Raw genomic sequence first — 8,100 nt, 5'->3', positions numbered from 1 at the left:
TCATGAGATCAAGCCCTATGTCGGGCTCTACACCAGCAGTGCAGAGCCTGCTTCAGATTCTCCCTTTCTCTTTGCCCCTCCTCTGCTCATGCTTTCTCTCTCTCTCTCTCTCTTTCTCTCTCTCTCTCTCTCTCTCTCTGTGTGTGTGTGTGTGTGTGTGTGTGTGTGTGTGTGTGTCTCTCAAACAAAACTAAACAGAACAAAACGAAAACATTTTACTACTTAGGATGAAGTGTCGAAACTTTATTTACATTCAGTCACCTTTATTATTCTCCTTTTTTTTTTTTTTTCTTGCACATAGGCTATGCTAATCTTCTCTGTGTCATTCTGGTTGTAGTATATGTGCTAACAAAGTGAACACTATTATTCTCACTTTTAAAATACAATTGCCTTGGAGCACCTGGGTGGCTCAGTTGGTTAAGCATCTGACTCTTGGTTTCGGCTCAGGTCATGGTCTCATGATATGAGATGGAGCCCTTCACTGGGCTCTGTGCTGACAGCATGGGTCCTGGCTGGGATTCTCTTTCTCTACCTCTCTCTCTGTCCCTCCCCTGCTTGCTCTCTCGCTCGCTGTCTCCCTACCTCTCATAAATAAATAAACTTAATTTTTTTTAAAAAACTAAAATAAGATATAATTGCCTTAAGTATTTCCTCTCTCTAGATCTGAGGATCTGAGGTATTCTTATTTTTTAATGAGTAGTCTTACCATTAAGGTTTGCTGAGAGCTGGGTGTATATGCATTTTCAGCAGAAATCTGGTTCCGTTTGACTCCACCTCAGCACTGACTCAAACTGCCTGGTTTCAAATGGGTAGAGTGGAATTTCTTTGGCCTCTCTAACACTTTCTCCCCAAAATGAGGCACCAATTATTTGACTCCCATGGCTGTAGGATAAGCTTGCCACTGGATCTAGTTGAAGGCAGTGGAGGGGGGAAGGCGGGGTAACTCACACTGCCATGTTGCTGTAGTGAGGGCAGGCAAGCTCCGCTTGTAGCGGGGCACAACACAAATGGCAGAAGTGAGATGCTGGCTAGCCCCAGCCCACTCTGCCTTGATGTAAAATATAAAATAATAATTCTTTGAAAAAACATTCAGAGACAGTGGTTGGGAACTATAGCTAGTCTAACAACTTTGACTTGACACCCAGAGAGTGGTGGATAAAAGGAAAATTGACAGTTGTTCTTCATCAAACTTCAGAACTGTTACCTGTAAAAGATCCTGTGAAGAGAATGAAAGCACAGGCTATGTACTAAGAGAAAACATTTGCAATCCATATACCCAGCAAAAGATTTCTGTCTAAAATATGTAACAGTATCTCAAAACTCAGTTAAAAAATCCAATTAGAGGGGCGCCTTGGTGGCTCAGTCGGTTAAGGGTCCGACTTCGGCTCAGGCCGTGATCTCATGGTTCATGGGTTCAAGCCCTGCGTTGGGCTTTGTGCTGACAGCTCAGACCCTGGATCCTGCTTCAGATTCTGTGTCTCCCTCTCTCTCTATCCATTCCCCACTTGTGCTCCATCTCTCTCTGTCTCAAAAATAAATTACTTAAAAAATCCAATTAGAAAATGATCAAAATACATGAATTACATTTCACCAAAAAGGATATACAAATGGCAAATAAGTGTGTGAAAAAAGGTATTCATTATGGAAATGAAAGTTAAAACCACAGTGAATTGTCACCGTATACCTATCTGTTGGAGGCCGCGCCGGCTCCGACAGGTCCAGGGGTCCCTGAAGGATGGACGGTGTCGGTGAAAGAGAATGAGAGAGCCCCGAGATTCTTTCTGATCACCAGGCAGGCATCTCTGTCCTGTCGGTTTTGGTATCTTTATTTTAAGGTTCAGCAACAAGATGAAGTCATAGAAAGGAATTTCTTACAATGGGAGACCTTTTGTGATATCAATTAACAGAATGTTCATAGTGAAAAACAGCATAACATACAAGTTAAATTGTATATAGATAAGCTAGGAGTTATTCTGTCTGGCCCTCAAGAAGATAAATGTTTCTGAATTGGTTTATTTGTGGAAACTAACATGGGGGTCCTAAATTGTCAGTCTTTGCACCTGGGTTTATGTTTTAGCTACTCTTATCTATTCTCATCCCAGTTGCCAGTGTAAGGGAGGGTGTTTGTGGAATGTAGGCCTTGAGGAAGGGACTGCTATGCTTTACCAATTAGCAAAGATACATGTAGTAACTTATGTTCTGCCCTGAAATAGGCTCTTTGTCTCAGGGCCAGGCTCAATTGTAACTCTTGTGTTCTTAACCCCTTAAGTCTTGGATCTGCAAGGCCCATAGGAAGAGCCTTTTGACAATCGCCCATAGAGCTTTCATCTAAAGTCTCTTTTGTAGAGGCAGGAATATGCTTTTCCTTATGAGGTATCTGTATTCAGAATATGGGTCTGATACGGAATATTGTGAGGCCTGGTCAATACCAGCAGGCTCATTTCCAGCATGAGCCAGTAGTAGCAGAAGGAGATACTAGTCTTCATTTCTCATGGCAGAAGCTGTGCAAACATTGCCATTTCCTTGCTGTGACTGCCATCCAGAGAGGCCGGTGTGGCTCCTCGCACCTATCAGAATGGATAAATTAAGAAACAGGAATAACACCAAATGCTGGTAAGGATGTAGGGAAACTAGCTGGATCACTCCTACGTTGCTTGTGAGAATGGAGAATGTAATATGAAGGCATAACAGTCAGTAACTTCACCAAATAAGAAAACAGAATTAGAAACATTCATATGATTATGTATCAAAGATCTTTCTCTTCAATGGTCTAGTAAATGAAGATGAAACAATGAATGAAACAGAGCAGTGAATGAAGTAGCCAAAATAAAAGGATAGTGTAATGTTATAAGACAAAAATAGAAAGTATCTTAAGAAGGAGCAGTCAACTTTAAAGTGGTCAGTGTTAGTGAGAAATACAATTGAGAAATCATGTGATGTGAATTGGTGAGGCTATCTTGTAAATTATTTATGTTAACAAAGAAGATTTTTGTTTCATGGATGAGGGTAGATGCAAGAATCATCAGAAGATGATAAAACTCAGAAAGCTGATTAACCAACCTTTTTTAAATGTATACCTGTTAAAGGTAAATTGTATAGTTAAGGATTGTAGTTAGAATAGAAAAGGCAGTAAAGGAATTTTTTCTTGTTATATTTGATTAATCACTTTTTGTTTCTCTTCTGTTTTAAATGGCTAGAGAGTCCTAATAAAATGTGTAGATGCTTTTGGGAAAGATCAGGGAGAGGAACTCAAGGACACAGAAAATGGAATATTTCTTTCATTTGAACATGAGGGAAAAGGAAAACATAAGGGAAGGGGAAAAGATTGGCTTTATAGATTTAGTCATGGGAAGCAAAATGATTCTTTCTCTCAATGGTTTATATTTTCTAAAAATAGATGGTGAGCTTATGTACAGAGTGAACATGAGGGAAAACAAAGAATCCATGTCTGTGCAGAGAGTGCAGGATCTCAGAAACACTAACTAACATGACTAGCGCTGTGCTGGCATTTTGAGTAGTTGAGAACAACCTTGAATTTATAGAGGCACTTACAGTTGTCAAGACCAGTGAAGTGTGTGAGATTTTACTCTACTTTCTCACTGACAAGGTAGCCTATTGCATTTTCCTAGATGACTGTAGAAAACCTGAGGAACCTGAGTTGTAGACAATAGACAGATTATTAATCATGGTACAACAGTGGTCAGAATATCTGTACTTGCGCCTGTTCTTATATGTTCCAATTCCACGGGGTGATGCCGAGGGGACCGCCTGATGCCTCCACATGCAGTGGGTTGAATTAAAGGGGAGGAACCATGTGTTCTGGGGAGATGATTCTTTTATAAAACATAATTGGCCTGACCTTTTCCCAGAGGGTGACTATCTTTGTTATACTAGACAACATACAAAACAGCTTGGTTCCTAGACACTGTTTCTTATTTTCCAACACTGTCTGCTCCTTAACTATCCTTGTAAAAATAGTTTGGAATAAAGAAGTCACTGTCTGCACTCGCAGCTGTGTAGACACATGACAGACATATGCTTGCAACTCAGCCAAATGAACTTTCAGTGCTTTTAGCTTATTCACTGCCCTATGTGGTCACAGCTCATTTAAATTTACATATAGAAATATGGATTCCTCTGTACAAATTGTAAAATTATAGGGGCACCTGGGTGGCTCAGTCAGTTAAGCATCCAACTTCAGCTCAGGTCATGAACTCACAATCTGAGTTTGAGCCCCGTGTCGGGCTCTAGGCTGACAGCTCAGAGCCTGAAACCTGCTTCAGATTCTGTGTCTCCCTCTCTCAGCACCTCCCCTGCTCATGCTCTGTCTCTCAAAAATAAATAAACGTTAAAAAAATTAAAACAGATTGTAAAATTATAGTTAAAAGTTTGGGTGTGTATATGGTATTTTTAAAATGTTTTCCCAATTGTTGCAATCATTTATTTCCTCCTACTTTTTCTGTGTTTTCTCATTCTATTGTCTTTGCTTGTGAACTTTTTGTCTTGGTTGTGTGGACTGTGTTGAACAATGCAATTTGAGCACATTTGACCATTGCCAAAATGAGTGTTTTTAAAAGATTTTTTTTCTGAGCATTCTTGCGTAGTCCTTTTCTGTAACTGCATGTCCCACATGATAAATTCCTTTCAGCATGGACTATGAAATGAAAATGAAAAGAGACATAAAGATTAACCTGGGTAAGCAAACTGAGGTCAAACTCAATCCAGTGGGAGCAAATTGATCCCCATGAGGCTGAGCTACCCCTTTCCAGACCCAAGCTCAGGACAGCCTGTCAGAGTCAGAGCACTTCCACTACACTCATGAGTCTTAAGAGATAAAACAACACAAAGCAAAACTGTTTTAAAGCACTTAGATAAGACTGTTGTACACTATCAATTATTGAAGGTTAATACAGGGCTCATAAACTCATTCGGAAAAAGTGGATAGAAACAAGCTACACTTCAGAATTTTAGTAAGCAATTTCAAATGTGTATTAGATGTGATTCTGTAATTATTGGGAAAATATTGACAGGAATTATGAAATCTAGGATTTAGTCTCTGCCTTCCTATTATCACACCATGAACTTGAGAAAGCCAGCTAATTTCTAAATTCAAGTTTTTCACATATAATTTAAGAGAGTTGGAAAACTAATCTTCATGTCATCCCATTGTAAAATTCTATGATTGACTTTACATTTCTCCTTATTGAAAAATAGCATATTAAATACAGACTTGATCAAGGACTCTGAAAGTTGGAGTATTTTACCTAATGACAAGATAACAAGGTAGTCTGTCACAGTTTTGTGGCTGGTGGCAGAATTCAAGAGATTTAGAATAGAAATGAAGAACAGTTCACGTCTCCTGCATCTCTTGGTTGAGTTGAAGGGAGTAAACCTAAGCTTAGAATACCTGATTTTTTATTTATTTATTTATTTATTTTTATAATCAGCAGTAAGTACTTCTCTGGAGAGATACCTTATTTTGATCTTCAAAGGCTTTCACTTTACAAATATCATTGGAAAATTTTTGCCGAAAAAGGCAGCCAGCAATTCTGCTCACAGGACATGCAAAAATGCAAGAGACTCCTAGAGAACTGTCTTTAAAAACGCTTTTTTAAAAAAATCTTGGTATAATAGTATTAGTAAGTAAGTATATAAAATAACTTTTAATCAGTACAAAATACGTGGAATAACTTTCAATGTAAATCAGTGTCAGAATTTGTATTGTATAAAATATTATATACTATACTATTGGAAATTTACTTATTTCAATTTTGCCCATTTTTGTTTAGTGAGTGCCTAGTATGCCCTCAGCGTTACAAGGACACAAAATGAGTATAATATATATCCAAATTCTGTTGAGAGGTTAAAACTTGACAAATATGTTCGAATTGGTGCCAAGGAAACAAAGTGTTAAAAGAAAAAAAGACACAGTGGTTTTGGGTACTTAGAAAGGGTTTCATACAAAGCGGGGAATTAGGATAAACAATAATGTGACTGGGGTCTTCATAGCTGTTCTCAGAGCAGCACCTGAAACTGTTCCAGGCACTAACATGATATAGGTCAGGAAATCAGTTTAGCATTAGTGAGGGAATATTAGTGAGTGTTAGTAATTAAGTTCCACAGTAACCCTTTGAAGTAGGCATTTTAAAGAATTATTATGATTACAGTTTTTAATTGAGAAAATTGAAGATCAACATGCAAAATGACTTCTTAAGGATGATACAGCTGACAAAGTAGAAGCAGAACTTTAACTTTTATTTACTGATTTCTAATCTCTTATTCACAATCACTTCTGGTAATGAATAGGAAAATTTTTTGAAGTTTTTAATATTTACAAAATTAAAATTGTATATTTTACGGGTGCCTGGGTGGCTCAGTTGGTTAAGCATCTGACTCTTGGTTTCAGTTCAGGTCATGATCTCACAGTCCGTGAGTTTGAGCCCTGTGTTGGGGCTCAATAATACATATTCTCAATAATAAATTTGTGTTCAATATTATATGTAATATATTTTGTGAGTAAATTTTCGACCTGATGCGCTTATAGTACAAATTTATGTAGTTTAATACTTTTACACAATTCCAGAAGTTTTAAAAAGAATTTGAGTGATAAACTTTATCAGAAGAGTCTTAAAAGTGGTAATATTCAGTTAAGAGTACTTATATAGCTCATTTTAATAAAAATGTTCATTTAATAAAATGCTCACAAAAATTATATCATAAAAAAAGAGTTGGCAGGAGAATTGAGAATTGCTTCAGTGGAAATTCTCACACTAAGGAAAACATGTTTCATTATAGTTGGGAGTATTTTTATGCTTTCATAATTTAACTCTTTAATGGAAAGTAGGCACATGTACCTCAACTGTAGTCAGAGTGGTCATTCTTGTAAACTCTGTGTTTTACATTCTTGTAAAACTCTGTAGTGTTTTAGGCATCTGTGTGTATGCAAATGCAGTGTAGTTTATGAAATCAATCCTTTTAAAAACAATACAATAAAATAATTAAAACATTTTTGTAATAGTTAGAAAATAAACGTTTATAAATAAAACCAAGACACCCATGGATTGCTAGAAGTCAGCAGAGTAGTTATGTTTGCTCTAGTTGTTTTATGTGAAGTAAAACAATGAAACAGATTTGCTTCCCAAAGGATTCCCAGTTCAGGTTGTACACTAAAACACATCTAACTTTTCCAGATTGATATAGGTTGGTGAGCTTTTGCTTAAATATTAAATATGTAGTTATTCTTTTGTACTATCTGTTGTAGACAAATTCAGAATTTGATGTGAATAAAAGGAACCATGTGACTGAGAACATGAAAGCTTTAATCTGACCTTAATATTTTAGTAAAGTTAATAACTATTATTTTTCATATTAATTATTATTGGGATGATAGGGTCACTGGGTAAAAGGGATTGATTGTTGTCACATGATCCCTAAAGTTAAGGTGGACATGGTTACTGTAGTGGATAAGTCATTCAAAGGAGTGGGGAAAAAACCCTCTGACTTGGAGATGTTTGGTATGGGCTAGCTGATCATGGTGTCTAAATAACTGAAATAGAATGCTAGTCTGTTGAAGTTTTATTTGATCTGTATAAACAGGAAATCTCTAGGTCCACTGAGAAGGGGGTCTCACTTGAATCCTCAGAATAGGGAGTCATAGCCCTCAGTTTCTGGCTTAATTCATAGACCTGAAGCCTCTTGGTTGAAGGAGAGACTATGTATCCTTAAGAAAAGAACCTTCTACACTGACAGCAATTTATAATATCTTCCTGTCAGGACTTCAAAAATGTACTTGCAGGCATTTCCCAAGGTGGACCTTACTCGACACATTGGGGAAGGGAAAATAATCAGTCTATTTCTGAAATACAGTGGTCACCTGGGCTGTGGAATGAAGGCTTTGCACAGGGCCAGGAGTAGAGCAAGGCAAATACGCAGTGTTGGGAACAATATCTAAGGAGAAGCGGGTGTCATTCTGAGAATGAGTGTCTTTTTAAATTTTGTGCACTAAGTTTCTTGCTTGCCTAGCTCTAATCCCACCAGGGAGGGCTAACTGAAAGCCAGGAGACCCACTTCTACTCAGAAAAGAGGTAAAGCAAAGTACTA

General features: G+C 37.5%; 1 non-coding gene across 1 annotated transcript; it reads right to left on the bottom strand.

The window, feature by feature from the left end:
• Nucleotides 1–254: 254 nt before the first annotated feature.
• LOC120245571 lies at nucleotides 255–361 on the bottom strand. Its single transcript, XR_005531826.1, has one exon. It is a non-coding gene; the product is annotated as a U6 spliceosomal RNA (small nuclear RNA).
• Nucleotides 362–8,100: the final 7,739 nt, after the last annotated feature.

The sequence above is a fragment of the Hyaena hyaena genome, unplaced genomic scaffold (genome assembly GCF_003009895.1).
Source record: "Hyaena hyaena isolate Hyena2069 unplaced genomic scaffold, ASM300989v1 scaffold_423, whole genome shotgun sequence".
NCBI classification, from domain to species: Eukaryota; Metazoa; Chordata; class Mammalia; order Carnivora; family Hyaenidae; genus Hyaena; species Hyaena hyaena.
Note: the sequence above shows the minus strand (reverse complement) of the source record. Positions and strands in the feature narration are given on the sequence as shown.